Here is a 19478-nt window from a genome sequence, read left to right as displayed (position 1 = left end):
ATACGCAGGTTAATTATTTTTTTGGGAGAAAAAAAAAAAGGCTCTTTATCAACATTAAAAAAAGCTACCCTCCGTTAAATAGGAAATTGCTCTCAGCTTCTGACAACAGCCACTGCAAGTTCTGAAGTAAAGTTGTATATAAAATTCAGAAACTTGCCAAGTTTACTGCTTACTTTTATCCTGATTAATTCTCATTTAAATAATATTTGACAGTTGAGGCAGTGTTGCACATTGTTCTCATGCAAGATTATTGGAACAAAACAGAATGAATTCCACCAATAAGCAAACTAGGGATGCACCGATCCAAAACTAGGGATGCATCGGCACCGATATGGCCATTATTGATGGATCGGGGGATCGGTAACATTGACCGATCCACTGGCCGATCCGGTTTTTGCTGAGTAACGGCTCAGCCATCCTTTACTAGGGGCAGTAGTATGGGATGGGATCCGCTACTTCCTGTATAGGTCCGGCTCACAGGCGGAGTGATATCAGATGCACTCCGCCTGTGAATGGAGGAGCCACACACATGAAGCAGCGGCTTTGCTCTGTACTGCAGTCCCTTGCTTTGTGTGTTGCTCCGGATCGGTTCCGGTATCGGCGATTTCACAACGCCAGATATCGGTATCGGGTTCAAAAAAGTTCAAAAAAGATTGGTGCATCCCTAAAGCAAACTGTGTACATGGTCCAAACATTTACAATACAGGTTGAGATCCTTCATGTCCCTATACATGCACATCTTGTGCTCCTTAAATCTCAAGAATCAAATTCACTGAAAGTATGGAAAAGAAAAAAAAAGAAGGGGGGGGCAACTATATACAGATCCTGGCAGAAACCCAGTGAGCTCACAAGTTATCGAGCGCTCTGATGTTAGCCCGAACAGTGTTATTGAGCTAAGACAAAATTGCGATGCTGTAGTGCCTTTCTCCTGCGCTCAGAGACAGGGCCCTCTATCCAACTTGATAAGAGGTATTTATTCCACAGAGCTCACACATGGCTACTCAAATGGCTACGGCCTTGCTGCCCTATAAGACTGGGGTTGTCGGAAGACTCTAAAATCAACAAAGGGCGCACCGGCCTAGCTCATGATCCTCAATAATAAATTAAAAGTGTATATACTCCCAAACAAATGTTTAGAAAAGCACATCGAATCCGAACAACAATCTGTAACCAATGTGATAGATGGCTAACACATTTTGAGGCTTAGCCTCTTCTTTAGAGCCCTGGGCTCTGAGCCTCGAAATGCGTTAGTCACCTATCACATTGGTTACAGATTGTTCCAGTAGTTCGGATTGGATGTGCTTTTCTAAACATTTGTTTGGGAGCATATACACTTTTATTTAATAAAGCCTATTATTGAGATCATGCGCTAGGCCAGGGTGCCCTTTGTTTGTTTTTTGATTTTAGTGTTATTGGGCTCCATGCACACAGGATGTTCAAAAGTCTTTCTGGATGTTGAATTGCTGGCAGTAAACTGCTGCTTTAAGAAAAAAGTGCTTTTAACAGCGTTTTCAGCATTTTTGTAAAATTACACCAACTTACATTCATCGTTGCAATGTAAAAAAATGCTGATAAAGGCACGTTTTTTTTAAAGCAGCAGTTTACTGCTAGCAACTCAACGTCCAGAAAGGACTTTTGAACATCCGGCGTGCCGGGAGCTGCTTGGGCTATCAGAGTGCCGTAACTTGTGCGTTTTTCAGCGTTCTTTTGTAGTTAGAGCTGCACTTAAATGCGTTCAGACAACAGCCCATAAACTTCAAAAACAGTCCATGTGTGCATGGACACATAGGATAACAGGAGGGAAGTTTAAGAGCCATTTAAAAAAAAAAAATAAATAAATAAATAAAATAATAACGCGAGTTTATCAGCCGCAGTGTGCATTAGGCCTTATGCCCCGTACACACGTTCCGATAATTGGACGACTTATCGTTCGCATTTTGTTGCATGATACTAACATCAAATTCAACAATGCGTACAAACCGTATGATTTTTGTCGTACGATTTGGGAAAAGCTTCCTGGTTGCTTAGCTACGTATCAGATGGTGCAAAACAAAACAATGGCAGCCAGGCTTTTTCGGGGCTATTTTAGTGTTTCTGAGCAATGGCAACCAGGCTTTTTCGAGGCTATTTTAGTGTTTCTGAGCATGCGCGATCTTTGTCAATCGACTTTTAGCGTACGCATACTGTACTGACGAAACGATTATCGTTCGAGAAGATGTCGTATGACAAGTTTTCCTGTTTGTCCCTTCGCATTTTGTTGGACCAACTGTCATGATCGGCTGTCGAAAGTTGTGTACTAACGATCAGATTATCGTGAGATCAGGTCGAAAGCGAGTTTTGTTGTACGATTATTGGAACGTGTGTACGGGGAATTAGTCTTGCCTTTGACAATAATGAGGTCGGATGAGCTCCAACTGGGTGAATGGGCGGAGACAATGAAGTTATACTGAACACTCTGCCAATCTAATTTTCTCAAAATTTTTTAAAAAATTATCAAAAAAACTGCGGTGAAAGAGAACGGTCCTTTAAATCTCACATCTGTGCTTTAGTAGACATGCTTAAAAAGCAGTCTAAGGCTGGCTATACATTATACAATGTTCCTTTAGATTTACCAAAACCATATAGTAGGTCAAACCTAAACACTTTCAACTCGTATGCAATCAGGCAGGCCCTTGTACCACATAGTTGAAGGAAATTGATTAAGAAAATTGTATAACGTATGGCCAGCCTTAGGCACATATGACCTAACAGACCAGCAAAAAAAAAAAAAAAAAAAAAAAAAAAAAAAAAAAAAGTACAAAAAGATGTCAAACCTCCACTAGCAAGGGTCTTCAGAAGACTCTCAATGAGGCCCTATTGTAAATGGTCTTGTTGTAAACAGTCTAAAGGACCTTTCACATGGGCGTTTTGTTTAGATCTTTTCAGACAGATCCAGACTGAAACATAATGCATGTCTATGGGCAGGCAGATGCAAACAGATGATCATCCATTTATATCCACTGTACATAGTGTCCATTCAGGTCTGCCTTTTTCTTTTTCTTCCAAAAAGGAACAAGACTTCTTCCCTTTCCATTTAGGTCTGGGTTATACAGGGTGATTTCATTCACAACTTGAGTCACCAAATCGCATGACAAGGGAAATCACATTTTAAATGATGCCTGTTGAAATCAAAGAGACTTCACGTGGTGCAATTCTGAAATACTTTCTTATGCTACTTTGGCGCAATATACAGTGTGATTTGACCCCCAGAGTATGCAAACCACATCCAATAAACGCAACCAAAGTCACACAGAAAAATTGGCATCAAAATCACATCGCAGTAGTCTGAACCTGAGCCTTACAGATCTGAATGGATGTAAACAGATGTCAGTTTACATCCGTTCCTTTTAGGTTCATTTTTAGGTTATACTTTTGGCTGATTGATTTCTAGCAAAAACATGACCGAAAGGTTGCCACCTGTGAAAGCACCCCAAGATAGCAGTTGAACAATACATATCTGTCATAGTGGGGTTAGAGACCTATACTGACCTACAGCCGAACAACAGACTGTAAAGCCGAGTGCACACTAGAAGTGCAGATCGCTGTACTTACACAAGCGATTAATGCAGCGATCTTCCCCAACTGCGATATTGTACTCTGTATATTTTTGCTTGGCTTTGCTATAAAGTCAGATAGTCCCATTCGGGAAGAAGCAATCACTAGATCAACCCTTTTCAAGCGAAAAACAACCATACATGGTTCAAAATGTTGCCAGTTTAGCCGGAACAGGCCAAAGTTCAATCCATTCATGGTGTTCCCTTCAGGAATAGTTGACCAAGTGCTTGACTCCTCTCAAAACGGGAATGTCAGTAGATTTCCTCTCAATCAGCACTTGCAACCGCAGCGCTGATCAGTGTGTTCTAGCGACATAGGAGTCCAACTAACAGAATACAATAGCATAGCGAGGAGGATTTTTTATTTTTTTTTTTAAACAGATGGCTTGCTGATCAGATAACAAAAGTCCATCTATGACCAGCATAAGACTTTCTGGAGAGTCTTGGCCAAAACTGTTTAAAGCACTGGTGACCAACTTTCCTAATGTAGAAGCCTCTAGTGCAGCCCCAACATCACCAAATACCACAAATAAAGTGAATATTCAGACCTAGAGAACACACACAGAAATTGGTCAGAGGCTGCGGGGCCCGCCGATGCAAGAGCTGAGTCAGAGGCTGCGGGGCCCCCCGATGCAAGAGCTGGGTCAGAGGCTGCGGGGCCCCCCGATGCAAGAGCTGGGTCAGAGGCTGCGGGGCCCCCCGATGCAAGAGCTGGGTCAGAGGCTGCGGGGCCCCCCGATGCAAGAGCTGGGTCAGAGGCTGCGGGGCCCCCCGATGCAAGAGCTGGGTCAGAGGCTGCGGGGCCCCCCGATGCAAGAGCTGGGTCAGAGGCTGCGGGGCACCCCGATGCAAGAGCTGGGTCAGAGGCTGCGGGGCACCCCGATGCAAGAGCTGGGTCAGAGGCTGCGGGGCCCCCCGATGCAAGAGCTGGGTCAGAGGCTGCGGGGCCCCCGATGCAAGAGCTGGGTCAGAGGCTGCGGGGCCCCCCGATGCAAGAGCTGGGTCAGAGGCTGCGGGGCCCCCCGATGCAAGAGCTGGGTCAGAGGCTGCGGGGCCCCCCGATGCAAGAGCTGGGTCAGAGGCTGCAGGGCCCCCCGATGCAAGAGCTGGGTCAGAGGCTGCAGGGCCCCCCGATGCAAGAGCTGGGTCAGAGGCTGCAGGGCCCCCCGATGCAAGAGCTGGGTCAGAGGCTGCGGGGCCCCCCGATGCAAGAGCTGGGTCAGAGGCTGCGGGGCCCCCCGATGCAAGAGCTGGGTCAGAGGCTGCGGGCATAAATGCTTTGTAAATTGAACCTAAATGTTCACTTGCAATTCTTGTAATTCAACCTCAATCTATTCTGGAAACATTTTATGCACCTAGTTTTAGTGGCCGGTTACCTGTATTTCAAACAATGGTAGATATATCATTCAGACTAACCGTCCTGAATTATTGATTATTCAGACAATTCTTGAAAATTATTTTCTGAGGAGTAATTTTAAAAGTTTATGTATAGCCAAAATGTTTTTATTTTTTTTAAATTTTGGATAGAGCAAAAGGGTTGAACCCAGACAATTTATTTTTATTTTTTTTTGCTGTCAGTACCACTGGGGAAATTTCCAATCACTTCTGGTGTCAGAGATGCAAGAGGACATTGAAAATTTCTCTCAAATTTGGGATTTCATCCACTCTTCGATGTTCCTAGAACAGGTGTCCCCATTGAAAAAAAAAAAAAAAAAAAAGTTTCCTTACCTCTTGTTCTGGATTTCACTTTCTCAGTGACTGGCATCAGGACAAAGATGGGTGAATCTCCCCAATGGGGACACAGACCGCATTAAAAATATATATAAAAAAATCTAACCCTTTTTTTTTTTTTAACAGGTTTTGGCCAGGAGATACATTCTTTGATCACGTCTTTCCCTCATTTTGCCTGGTCAGCATGTGAATATTGCTGCAACTGTCCTTTAGTTTGTCACTTTTGTTGTTGAATTTTCAGGTGAAATAGCCCCTTGAATGGCTTATCCTAGAACATCCAAATAAAATAAAAATCAGGAATTTCCAGCACAAAGAACTGCATCATTTTTGGATTCTACAAATATGAGCACAGAGAGTCAGACTGAGTTCACAACAAGATCTGGGAGCAGGGCATGCTGGGAAGGTGAGCCCTTCTGACAACACAAAGCTGTTAATTAGCAGCCGGCCTGCCCCCCCTGTGAAAGGAGGATGATATCGGGGCAGGGGTGTTCCAGTCTGCTTCCCTGATTTATTGCTGTCCGTTACCTCCCATGTAAAGAGGCTTTTTGTTCTCGGCAGTGTGGAGCCTCAGAATTGCAAATGTGAAGAGCTTTGTGTTCCTTTTGTTTCCTTGACCAAGAACAATAAAAGCAGATAACTTCGAGTTTACGAGCCCCCCCCTCCGGACCCAAATCTACAACCTTTGCTCACTAGGGCATATGGGGGGGAAAAAGAAAGAAAGAAAAACAGAACACGACCATTTCTGAACCAAGCAACAGAAGGTGGAGGGACAGACAAGCCTGATCCGCAGGAAGAATCCTTTATAAAATGATCTTTGCATGTATGACCAATCAAATAAACCAAAACTAACTGGACTGACATGAAGATCAATAAATTATAGTATAAAATAAACTGACACTTTTTTCACCTTTTTGTATCCCAGGCTGCCGATCTTCACCTTCTTGCAACCACTTACCCCAGCAGCGGCTGCACATTGTTGCTCAACACCGGCTTACTGACAGTAGCAGTGAACCACGCATGCACAATGTGCATCTCCCCCATAGGTGTATATGACAGGGTGACAATGCAGAAGCATATTTGCGAGACAGTTGTCACCCAATAACACAAGTGACTAGAAGATACGGCTTTAGAGCCCATTCACACCATTATGGTGTACCAACACGTCAATTCACAATGCGTGAAGACAGCTCATTTGAATGGGCTGGCTATCACACCAAAAATGGGGAATGTACCATACTCTAGGAGCACGCCACACGCAGGTCAATGCACTGCACGGCTCAGCAACACACATCTGAGTGTAAGGTGTATTGGGGTACCAAGCAGAATGAATTGCAAAACACCTGTTAAACTTTACTAAGATTTTAGTGACTGGTTTATGACCTGTTCCTGTGAAAATTAGCAGTTATTGGCTGCCAGTCAAAGAACCAATCACTGCTCAGTCCCAACAAAACTGTCAGGGTCAGTTTACAAAAATGCTCAGGTCTTGGGTAGTTAGTGCTGAGTTACTGACCCAACCATCCACTCTTAAAGAGGAAGTAAACCCTCCTCTGACACTTTTACCTATAGTTAAGCCTATAATAAGGCTTACCTATAGGTACTGTAAATATCTCCTTAACATGCACCGTTTAGGAGATATTTACCTTACATGCAGCCAGTGATGTCACTGGCGCATGCACTCTGAAGGAACGGCTGCTCGTGCCGTTCTTTCAGAGCCCCGTGCTGTGACCATCGGCTCCCGCGCGCGTGAGTGACATCACCGCGGCTCCGGCCAATCAGATGCCCGGATGCCGCGATCCCGGAAGACGGCTACTGGACATGTCGCCCGTCAGAGGTAAGTGAGCGGCGCGGCGGGGCCTCGTTCTAAGGTAAGTATTTGATAATGAGCTAGTATGCGATGCATACTAGCTCATTAGGTCTCTTTCAGGATGGAAAGAAAAAAAAAAATTAATATTAATTTTTCGGTTTACAACCTCTAAGCCTGGTACACACTATTAGTCAGCTCCTGGTCAGAGCCGCTATACTAACCAGGCAAGGTTAGTTCAGCGATCTCCCCACTAAACTGTTGCATTTGGACAGGGGGACAACCCCCATGCCAGAACACTCTGATCAGTGCGCTCTGCCACTGGGTGAAAACACTGGAAAAATTGCTGTACAGAAAAGGTAGCTCCAACAAAACTTCAAAAGCTGGGTAAGCAAAGCAACTGATCATTTACTGACTGCAACACTGGCAAATGCCATCATTTAACACAATCCATGCAAGATTTGTAAGCATGAATACCAATAGAGCTGCCAAGGATGCTTTATTTTTAGGCCTTGTGCACACTGGGCATTTATTGGTTAACATGAATATACACACCATGTATCTCAGACAAGGTTAAAAAGCCCCCCAAAAAGAACAGGGGTTCTAGAAATATGCATGCTTTTTTTGCATCTGAAGCCGCAAAAAGTAAAAAACTTAAAATGATCACCAATATAAACCATTTGCTGCACTACTGAGCTAGCAGTCATACTAATGAGAAGTGTGAAATGCAATATTAACAGCATTATAGTATATTTGAGCAAATTGCCAAAACATCTGATGTAGAATTTCAGAATTAGCCACAAATATTTGTCAAACTGTATGGCAGTCTTTCATCCGTTCATGATTACCATGGTGTTCTAGAAAGGAAGTGGCCACCTATCACAATCAGAGGTCAACTCTGAACTGGTGTATACTGGCCATAGAAGTTTAGGTCATTGGGGGGAGACCAGATCTGACTTGATTACTTTACTAATCAAACAAAACCCATTGTCTATTTTGTCCTTGAGCAACTCTCACATCAACAGTAATAAACCAGGCAGGCCATAGAAGGTTCAAATCTTGGCCTGTTCAGAAGGAACCAGCTGAGATTCGAACCGTGGTTGGGCAGGCTGAATGTACCAAGTTGATCGAACAACTTGGGTACAACAAGCCTGCCGGATTCCCTTGGGATTATCGCTAAAGCCGCTAGTAATAATCACCGTCGTCTGCCGGCGCCCTCGTTCAGAGCAGACAATTGCTTGGCAGGAGGGATTCCCCTGTCAGCACTGTGTGTTGATGGGGAAATTGTACAAATTTCTTTCCTGCAACTTGTGGTTGCATGAAAGAAATTTCCACCGTCTATAGCCTTCCTTGGTGTTTAGAGCAGGGATCTCCAAATTACAGCCCTCAAGCTGTGGCAGAACTATACGTCCCATGAGGCAATGCAAAACTCTGACATTCACAGACTTGACTAGGCATGATGGGAATTATAGTTCCTGAACAACTGGAGGGGCATAGTTTGGAGACCCCTGGTTTAGAGGTTCCGAGCTTCGACTTTCACAGGGCCCCTAAAGCTAGTCATACCCTAGGAAAAATTGTGTTTAAAAATGTTCATTTAAAAGGTTTGATTTTTTTAATCATTAGTGGGGTCAAAAATCGATGGTCATTCTCAACTGCAGGGACAAGAAAATTCTAAGGAGCAGGATGGAAAATGTTTCTCAAAACAACCACAGTGAATGTGGCTTTCTTCATCCAGAAAAGTCCATTCACTTCAAAATCTAATGTTAAAAAGCAAACAGAATTTTGAAGTACTTCTGAACCAAAATTAGTCATGTCCTGGAAAGTAGCGATGAGACTTTTGGTACGAATGATTGTTTGAAAATCTACACACTAATATATATATATATATATATATATATATATATATATATATATATATATATATATATATATATATATATATATATATATATATATATATATATATATATATATATATATATACACACATACATACATACATATATATATAGCTTTAGCCAGGTCAGGGACATAAAAGAACATGTAGAGAAAAGTTTTATTGAAGAGAAAGGCCAGTAATCATGCACTTATTATACCCACCAAGGCAAAAAACACTCATTACACTAAACATGCCAAAGGTTTGAATTGCCTGCTACACTCTGCTTAGTAGGCCACAGAGCCCCAGATCATTGTGCTGTGGTTTTATGCCTCTACGGCAAAGACCACAAATCAGCCACTGCCCAAACGGCTGAGAGAATGTGGTTCGTTCTTCATTTGTGTACAATACTACCAAGGCCTAATGGGTATACCATGCAGGTTTTAAATGCATTCCAATCCAGGGAGTATACAAATCAACAAATAACCTAAACGGACCTAGCTTGGGTTTAGACTTTTTTCCATTTTTTTTTTTTTTTTTGTGGTATAACAAAGTCAGAACAGACTTTAAAAAAGGAGAAGAATCAAGTACACAATATATATTCTTAATGTTTCCAGAGGTGTTGTGAGGTTGAACTGCAGGCAGCTATAGACACCAATAATTACAACATAGAGACTAAATGCAACTAACAATGTATTTAATAAAAAAAAAAAAAACACAGTATGTAGTTATTCTCTGCAACACAAGCATATCTCCACATGTTTTATCCATTTAAAGATCCTGCAAATACAGACAAATCTGTAAGAGTTGCCAGGAATGCATTCAGCTCCAAATTTCCTACTGTGGGCTGACAACACTCAGTCTTTTGTTTCCCAAATGGTGTCAGACCTGCCCAGGTATCTTTCACTAAACTACTAAATCCCTCCCCCTTTCCACTATTCTGTAGTTAAATATAGGAACATGGAAGGCCGATTAGACCTCAGATAAACACTGCAGAATGCAAAGGACAGCGCTGAATTACTGACATGATCAAGTTATAATCTCTGCAAAAGTACAAGTTATACATACACCGATCAGCCATAACTTTATGACAACCCACCTAATATTGAGTAGGTCCCCCTTTTATTGCCAAAAGGGCCCTGACACATGGAATTAAGGACGTCCCTAGACTTCTGAAGGTAGGTTGCGGTATCTGGAACCAAGCTGTCAGTAGCAGATCCTATAAAACCTGTATGTTGTAAGTGGGGTCTCCATGGATCACACTTGTTTTTCCAGCACACCCCACAGATGCTCAATTAGATTGCAATCTGGGGAATTTTAAGGCCAAAGTCAACACCTCAAACTCGTGTTCCTCAAACCATTCAAGAACCATTTTTGCAGTGTGGCAGGGCACATTATCCTGCGGAAAAGAGGCCACTGCCATCAGGGAATGTAGTTTCCATGAAGGGGTGAACTTGGTCAGCAACAATAATTAGGTAGGTGGTGTCAGGTAACATCCACATGAATGGCAGAGCCCAAAGAACATTGCCCAAAGCATCACACTGCCTCCACCAGCTTGCCTTCTTTCCATACTGCATCCTGGTGCCATCTCTTCTCCAAGTAATGGATGCACACACACCAGATCCCCCAGATATAAAAGAAAATGTAGTTCATTAGTCCAGGCCATCTTCTTTCAGTGCTCCATAGTCCAATTATAATGCTCGCATGCCCATTGTAGGTGCTTGTGGGTGTGGATATGGGTCAGCATGGGCACCCTGACCGATGCCAATTTCCTCTGCTTTCAACATATACATATCTATCTATGCGGCACAGTGGCGCAGTGGTTAGCACTTTTGCCAAGCAGTAAAAGGGTCGCTGGTTCCAATCGCAACCACGACACTGCCTGCCTGGAGTTTGCACGGTCTCCCTGTGCCTGCGTGGGTTTCCTCCCATACTCCAAAGACATGCTGGTAGGTTAATAGGATCCTGTAAAAATTGGCGTGTGTGTGTGTATAATATATATATGATTTAGGGACCTTAGATTGTAAGCTCAATAATAAATATATGTTATTAATAAGTATACACACACACCTAAGACAGGCATATGTGTCCACAACAGATAAATATTCCAAAGTGTACATATTTTTTAAAATTCAATTACACCCCCAAGGTATAGAGATGCAAATATACCTTTCAGCAAAATAGCACAAAACAATGACAAGCATTTCCAGTGCTAGGGAGAACATCTTTGCCTGCAGGTCACACACACACTGAGAAGTTTCTCAGGAAACAATGTGCATTGCCCTAAACTGAACTCCGTAGCCATTCAGTAATACAGTAGTATAGCAGCCAAGGTTAACAACTGGACCATAGTCAACCAATGCCTCGTAAACACGCATCAATAGTTGGCCGTGAATTTTCGGCCAACGTCCGATCGGCCGATTTTCGGCTTGTTAGTATGATGCTTTCGACAACAGACTGCGACTTTTCGGCCGAATAAAATCTGGCGTACAGGTTATAAAATTTGTTGGCCGTCAACACAACGGCCGATTTTCCGTCAGTCAGTACAGATTTCAGCAGACAAAAATCTGATGAGCAAGACTGGGCATGCTCAGAGAAGAAAAAACACACAGAAAGTAAACCATCACATGACATCACTTCTGAAGTTGGTTTTTGTTGGCCGAGAAAATTCCTGTGCAGTCTAGAGCACATTTCAACCAACACATCAACACTGGACAAAAGACAGCCAATCGGTCGGCCGATAATCGTTGCGTGTGTGTGAGGCATTAGTCAACTCAAGATCTCAGCTCTCCTAAAGCTAAAACTCCAGATAAACAGCGGAAATGCATACATGTGACCAGTCTTAACTGTTCACAAATTCATTTTTCCTTTTAACCAGTCCTTTGACAAACACCCCTGCCACCACATAGCCAGGCTTCACACCATAAACATTGAACTGTATTTTTCGGCACGCCACTGCATGTGTATGGTGTGAACAAGCCCTTAGATTTCTCTGAAGACAATACTGCAGATAAACAATGCAGCTTTGTCTAAGACAATTGACCTAGCAGTGACTAGATAATGAAGCATGTGCAACTCACTAATGAGATCATCATTTTTTTTTCCCCTCTTAGAAAGTGTCCAGTATTGGATGGAAAGTACCATGCAATAGAGTGAAGCTCAGCTGGCTCCTAGTGCTGCCCATCCTTCTCCCAGTCCAAGTACTGCTGTGCATGGGATTGCAGGACACAAGACAGGTCAAGTCAGTGCTTTAAGTGGCCCAAAAGAGGTGTCTGTACTCCATTATAGCCTATAAATTTTGCCACCCCCCTCACCCCACATCAGGGTCCCCACAGAGCACCCCCCTGGCCTGGGACTCCGGAGCAGGGGGACTCACTGGTGGTACACTAAGGTGCACAGAGAGGTGGCGGTATGCTCAAGAGCCATATGTGGAAGTGGCGGTACCGAGTACCAGTGCATACCAACCCACTTAAAGCACTGGGTCAAGTTCCTTTATGTCAACTGCATGTAAAGTTAGATTTATTAAATGGTGGCTTTTCATATCTATCCATCTGTCTGGAGCTCAGCCAGAACTAAGGGGTAAAAAAAATTACTGTAGACTAAGAAAAAAACAAAAACAAAAAACAACTACTCTCCACATGGAAATGCTAAAATCTTCAGTTTCACAATGGCTTCAGATGTGTTTGCCATGTGTGTATGCTGGGAATTACACTTTCAAAACCATTTTGGTAGGACTGGCCCTGCCTAATTCCTACCGGAAAACTACTGGAAGGACACAGGAGATTTTGGTCGTCAAAACCCCCAACACGACCTGCTAGGGCTTTTAGGCCGCATTCACACCTAAGCAGAGCAGCTTAGAAGAGTTTTTAGAAGTGCATTACATGCGGTTTCCAGCTTCAGGCGTTTTTGTTTAGCCAATAGAAAGCACTAGAGAAAGGAGAGATGGAGGAGATTAGGGGAGGAGAGCTGCTATTTAAGCAGGAAACATGCGACCAATCGCTCGTAAAACACTCATGTCCCATATTTTCAGGAATTGCCTTGAAGTCTATGGGGCCCAACCTACCTCCAATTTGCCAAAAAGAAGCTCATTTTTTGAGTATTGGGTGTCTTTTTTTCAGACCATTGAAAAGATTGGATATTTGTACTTTGAGCATTTGTACAGGTATTTTTGCACTTTTTAATCTATGGACAGCTGGTTGCTAGGTTTACAAGAAAATGCCCAGAAAATGAATAAAATTGTTCTGTGTGTTTTCAGGGCCTCCTCCTTTTTGAAGTCTAGAGAGCCAAAATGGACAACTCTGCCTTCAAAATCGGTTCACGTACTTCTGAGTGCGGAGTTTCAAGCTACACTATTGTTCAGGTGTGAACAGGCATCGTTGAATATAAAGGAAATCCTAATGTTGAGCGTTAGAAGAGCTTCTGGTGAGGCTTTAAATGCGATTCAAATTGTTTCAAGTGATAAAGAAGCAGCTTTATCAGCAATCAATCAATATTTCCTGTAACACCCAATCCTCAACTCAAGTTCACCTATTGGGTTACATCTCACTAATTCAAATCTGTGTTGTGGTCACAAAATATAAAAGTATTTAAAACAGAGCAACATTTTAATTAAAACTTGATCAGCCTCAAAAACTGGCAAGCTGTAGGCCCATTTCACATTTGTGCGACTTGTCCTGCGACTAGGGAATGCAAAGTCGTATGACAAGTCATACTCCATGATTTCCAATGAGTACCGAGTTCAAAGTAGTCCCTACACTACATTGGTTCGACTGATGCGTTTTGAGGTCCATAGCCCTCAAGATTAGACAGGCCTTTAAGTCTAGGCAATATCATGACGTAAAATCAAGGCAAAATTTTGCAGCAAAAATCCCGTGACCTTTGCGTCGCACAAGTGTGAAAGGGGCCTCAACTAAACAGAACTACTTTCAACCTGGAAACATTGTTTCGGTCATATACCATGACTTCACAACAGACAGCATCTTATCCTGATAATAAAGTAGAACAGCTTTGTGCTGCATATCCCCCAAGAATGGCCAAGTCACATTACTAGAATCTGAGTCAGTAGGCTCAGATTCCCTAACCCTAAAAGTTAAAAAAAAAAAATGCAGTACAGAAATTCAACCAACGTATACAGGCAATTGCACCTTATGTAAACTAAAAAAGGAGCACTGTCCCTTAAAATATATGAATTCATGAATGTGTGCAAGAAAATTATTGCACACATTAACAAATTCATATAAAAAAAAAAAAAAAAAAAAAAAGGGACAGCAAACTTTTAGTTCAGATAAGTTTTTGGCCCAGTGCCTTGGGTTGTATGAGTTGCAGCAGTCCACTATATAAATTTGGTTTGGAGCTAAAAGTAAGAATTTACTTTATAGCTACAATTGCACCTTATGAAATGTAAATCCAGCTAACTCAGAAAAACTAGGAGTTCAAACAAGGTACAAATCAATCAGGACTAAACTACATGGGCAATTTTATTCATGCTATTGAACGGTGTAACCTTTTGTTAGTGATCCCCTAATCAGCAAAACACTAAAATCAATATGCTGCAAATGAAGGGATTGGCAAAAAGACAGTAGAGGGAGATAAAAATCGCCTGTGTACCTTAAGTGGACAGATCGGGTCTGCCTGTCCCGTTTTTTTCAGGCAGACCTGATTAGACCAGCCATTGCTTTTTATGGGGAGGTGGATGTAAACGGACATGTGTACATTTACATCCGCCTGCATCTGACCCGCAAAAAAACAGACAGATGGGGGATCCATTCTCCATCCGTATAGCGGATCGGATGGCAGTCAGATGGAAACAGACAGGCGATCTGTTTCCACCTGACTGCCCCATAGAAAACAGCAGGCTGTGTCCGTGTCCACTCTGCATAGCGGAGAGGACATGTCATCCCCCTGCTCAGTGGGAATAAGAGGACAGATCCCCCGCTGAGCAGATGGATCCGCATGCGAAAGGGGCCCAAGGTCCACTGTTCTTATGGCACATATGCAACCAGCTAATAAGCTGTGATGCCAGGATTTCGACTAGGGGATCATGTGCATGGGCGGTGTTAAAAAAAAAAAAAAGCAGCAATTTATTTTTACAGGTGTGAATGCAGGTGTATTGTTTTCTAAGGGCCTATGCACACGCCTGCTTAAAGTGGAACTCCAATCAAAAGGGGAAGCTCTGCTTGTTCACACCCTCCACTGCCGTGTTTGGCACTTTTTTGGGGGTGGGGAGCAGGTACCTGGTTTTACAGGTACCCACTTCCAGGTAAGAGCACCGATTTACAACATTTCCGGTCCCTCCTCCTTCCCCCTGCTGCCTTCTGGGACCTTTCAGAAAGCGCAGTGCGACTTGCACATGTGCAGTAGGAAACCGGCTGTGAAGCCTGAAGGCTTCACTGGCGGTTTCCTTAACTTACAATACCAGCCCCTGCACCCAAAGATGCTTGACTATTTGGCTTGGGGTGCTAACATTGTGGGATCCCTGGACAGATAAGTGTCCCTATATTAAAAAAGTCAGCAGCTACAGTATTTGTAGTAGTAATTTTTTTCCAGAATGGAGCTCCTCCTTAAAAGATCAGTAAACCTAAGCAACATGCAGATCCTTAATATCAAATTAGAAAAATCTCTGACCATATTTTAGAGACTGTATTTGTGTAAAGGGTTTGCATTACGGCGCAAATGTAGTCTATTGGCTTGCTAAGGGGTGACGTGTGAAGATCAACAAATCTAATCTGCTTGATTACACACTATTTTAGGGGTGCCCGACCTGCGACCCAAGACCGCTATGAATGCGGGCCAACACAACACCATAAAACTTACTTAAAAAGGTTGATATTTGGGTGGGAATTTTTCAAGTATGAGGCACACAAAAAGGGCAAAATTAGAATCAATATTTCTGATGTAGGGATGCACCTATATATGGCCCGAAAATAGGGTTATCAGCATTCTGCCAAGAGAAAAAAAAAAAAAAAAAAAAAAGGTGCTGATAATTGCTGCGATTTTCATAGGTCATGCGACTCAAAAACCGCATTAAAAAGGCAACATGTGCATTTTTGCCACATTTTCAATGCATTTCAATGAGGTGGTGTGTTACACTGCAATGGAAGACATTTTAGGGGATGCATTTTCTTGGATTTTTTTTTTTAACATAAAAGCGCTATAAAAACTTCAAATATATATATATATATATATATATATATATATATTTTTTTTTTTACACACGTAAAAACATTTAGTAAATCTGTGCACAGGATTACATAAAGGTTTTAAAGAAGGGGGAAATCACTGCAATACAATTTAATGCACCAAGGTGCAAGCACATGCGTTGTGCGCACGGTAACATGCTGTGTGATGGGAATGAGCCCTTTTCAAGCACCAATAGCTTCACTTTCATCCTTTTGGAGCTTGCCACTTCTGGAATTGGAATATCCGTACAGCAGATTGTATCTGTTCCCTCCACCATTTTTCAGACTGTGGCTTCAACATGTATCAGAATAAATCGTCTCAGGGAAATGGATGTTGCAGCTTCATAAAGTTACAAGAAAAGTCAGTGCGAGGCCTCCTTACTGTGCACTGCAGGACACAGATCCAATCTACTGTATGTTAAAGTGGAACTTCGCTCACTCAAACTTTGGCTATTCCTAATCCTCATGCTGCTTACTAAATACATTCAGTTACTTCCTGGTTTCCAACGATGTCATACATACCAGGAGGGGTGGATGGACTTTCTCAGCCAAGCACAACCTGCTTTCATGCCTGAGCTAAGGGCAGGTGGATTGCAGGAATTAAATTCTACATTAATTATCTGCCCTTACTCAAGATGGCCACAGCTAGAAATGCTACGGGTGTGTTTTTCAAAGTGATTTCTCAACAAAAAGCATGGAGACATGAATGCGTTAGGGAGTTTGCTTTGAATATTATTTTTGGTTTGTGGTGCTCAGATGCAGTGTAGTTCTGCTTTAGGCCTCTTTCAGACGGTGTGGACGTCATCAAGCAGATCTGCCTGCTCAGCAAGGGGTCTGTTTGCTGATCCCCACTGATCAGGCAGATGATAGATCTGTGGCCACTCCGCTATGCAGAGCGGACACAGCCCACTGTCTTCTATGGGGAGGACCGCCTGTCCGTTTCCATCTGACTGTCATTCAATCCGATCCACAGGACAGATGGGGAATGGAGCCCCCATCGGCCAGTTTTTAGCGGACACTCTGCTCCATAGAGCGCAATGGATGGTCTGATTGGGTCCACCTGAAAAACTAACAGGTGGACCTGGTCAGTCAGTGTGAAAGGGGCCTAAAAAAAAAATAAAAAAAAAAAGTACAAGACCCGTCCATTTATTGTGTGTTCCTGTTATTGCAGGTCAGTAGACTCAAAGATAGTTACACACAAACCGATACACAGATTATGTAATCAAAAGGATTTTTGTACCCCATCACTACATCTGAATACCAACTTTTAAAGGATGCCTGAACAGAATCATGCCTCCTGTATTTGGCAATTAGCCGAACCAAACAGCTATATGTGAAAGACATGGTCTTATCAGTAGCATTTACCAGGATTTCTCTTCACCCATATATTTCTCCTCAACGAAATCTTGCAAAATGTATGGCTTTCTACAAGCAGCACTATAAAGCACACCATAGTGGGGAGTGGGCTATACCATCAGTTTAATTTAGAAGATTTAAAACCAAGTACAACTTTAAAGCCTTCACAGTCTCTTAGGGACTGCTAGGTGTGAGGATGGGGCTCAAAATCCCTTTAAAGAGGTTGTAAACCCACATTTTTTTTTTCACCCTGCAAGAGAAACACATAATGAGCTAGTATGCATCGCATACTAGCTCATTATTAAATACTTACCTTAGAACGAGCCCCCGTCGTGCCACCCGCTTACCTCTATGATGGGCGACATGTTCAGTCGCCCGTCTTCCGGGATCGCAGCATCCGGCCATCTGATTGGCCGGAGCCGCGGTGACGTCACTCCCACGCACGCAGGAGCTGACGGTTACGGCATGGGACTCTGAAGGAACGGCACGAGCGTCCGTTCCTTCAGAGCACATGCGCCAGTGATGTCACTGGCTGCATGTAAGGTAAATATCTCCTAAACAGTACATGTTTAGGAGATATTTACAGTACCTATAGGTAAGCCTATGATCAGGCTTACCTATAGGTACAAGTTGCAGAGGAGGGTTTACTTCCTCTTTAAGTCCAGATGCTGAAGACTGACCTTCCTCTCCAGGTCTGGACATTCGCACCACAACAAGAAGGAGCTGCTGGCCAATTCCTACCCAATACATTGGGACCTTAGGTACCCTGCTCAAAGATTTGCTGCTCAGTAACCTACCTGGGACTACCAGAAAAAGGGCGATGATGGTACCCAACCAAGACTTAAAATATAGAGAGAAGACATTTTACCAAGTTCTAGAGGCATTTTTTAAATCGGTTCCAGCTCGATGAAAATACAAAATAAATTTCCAGACCCCCCCACCCTCACAACCTAGGACATCACGGTTGTGAGCTCCATGTAAATAGCTTCGTCCCTGGCAATAAGCCAGAGAGTCCAGTAACAGGGAAAGCATGCTGGCTCTCCACCACCAGTCTTTTAGGGACAAAACAAAAAGCCTAACCTAGGAGCTATGCAAAGGCCAGGAGTTTAATGCACTAGTCTACATCCTGATGTAATGGAAAAGTGGGAAGAGGTTTTAGAAAAAAATAAATAAAAAAGATCCAATGATTTAAATAAATAAAATGATGGGCTTATTCTAATAATGCAAATCATAAAGTGCAGGAAAACTTAGCAATCACTGAAATCAAATGAATGCATACTTGTGTACTATGGATTCTAACTGGCGGCTACAGGAACTCAAGTTTGCTCTTTGTACCTCTACCGAAAAGGCATGAATTTGTCAGATCTAGACCCAGCTTCAATATAAAACCCAAAACATTACATCAAGACAGGCAATGATAATTTTCAGCAAATCCAAAGGCAACCATAAGCGCTGCAAAATTTCTCCTAAAAAGAAATACATGGGCTGCCATTGTTGATGTCCTCTAAATGTTAGCTGCTTGGCCTGCTCTTAAAATTAGAGAAGACAGAACACCCAATCCACACCAGTGATTTAAAGCAAGAAAGGCGTTGGCTCCATGACTGCCAGGCAACAAGCATTTGAAGCAAGAGATTAGCTATAGCCTTAATATTTCCCTTCAACATTTTCCCCCCACCCCAGGAACTTAATATCCCTCTAGCAAGATCTTCTAAAAGCTCAGATTGTCTAATCAGCATTTTATTTGACAAATTCAGAGAAAAGCATGTGTTTTTTTTGCAGCCAGTAGCGACTGTACAAAAAGTAATTCCAGAGCTGGGACAATAAAATGCTACCAAGTAAAATCAAACAACATACTACTGATGCTATCCAGCATCTGTATTAAAACCAACGTACATTTCCCCAAGTTTCATGATTAACTACAGTCAGATTTAACAGCGTTTTCA

General features: G+C 42.7%; 1 protein-coding gene across 4 annotated transcripts in view; it reads right to left on the bottom strand.

Annotated features, from left to right (window-relative positions):
- SSBP3 (single stranded DNA binding protein 3) overlaps positions 1 to 19478 on the bottom strand; it is a 116239-nt gene that overhangs the window by 74111 nt on the left and 22650 nt on the right. The gene's annotated exons all lie outside the window — the stretch shown is intronic.

This window comes from Pelophylax lessonae (assembly GCF_965119305.1).
Source record: "Pelophylax lessonae genome assembly, chromosome: 8".
Taxonomy (NCBI): domain Eukaryota; kingdom Metazoa; phylum Chordata; class Amphibia; order Anura; family Ranidae; genus Pelophylax; species Pelophylax lessonae.
Note: the sequence above shows the minus strand (reverse complement) of the source record. Positions and strands in the feature narration are given on the sequence as shown.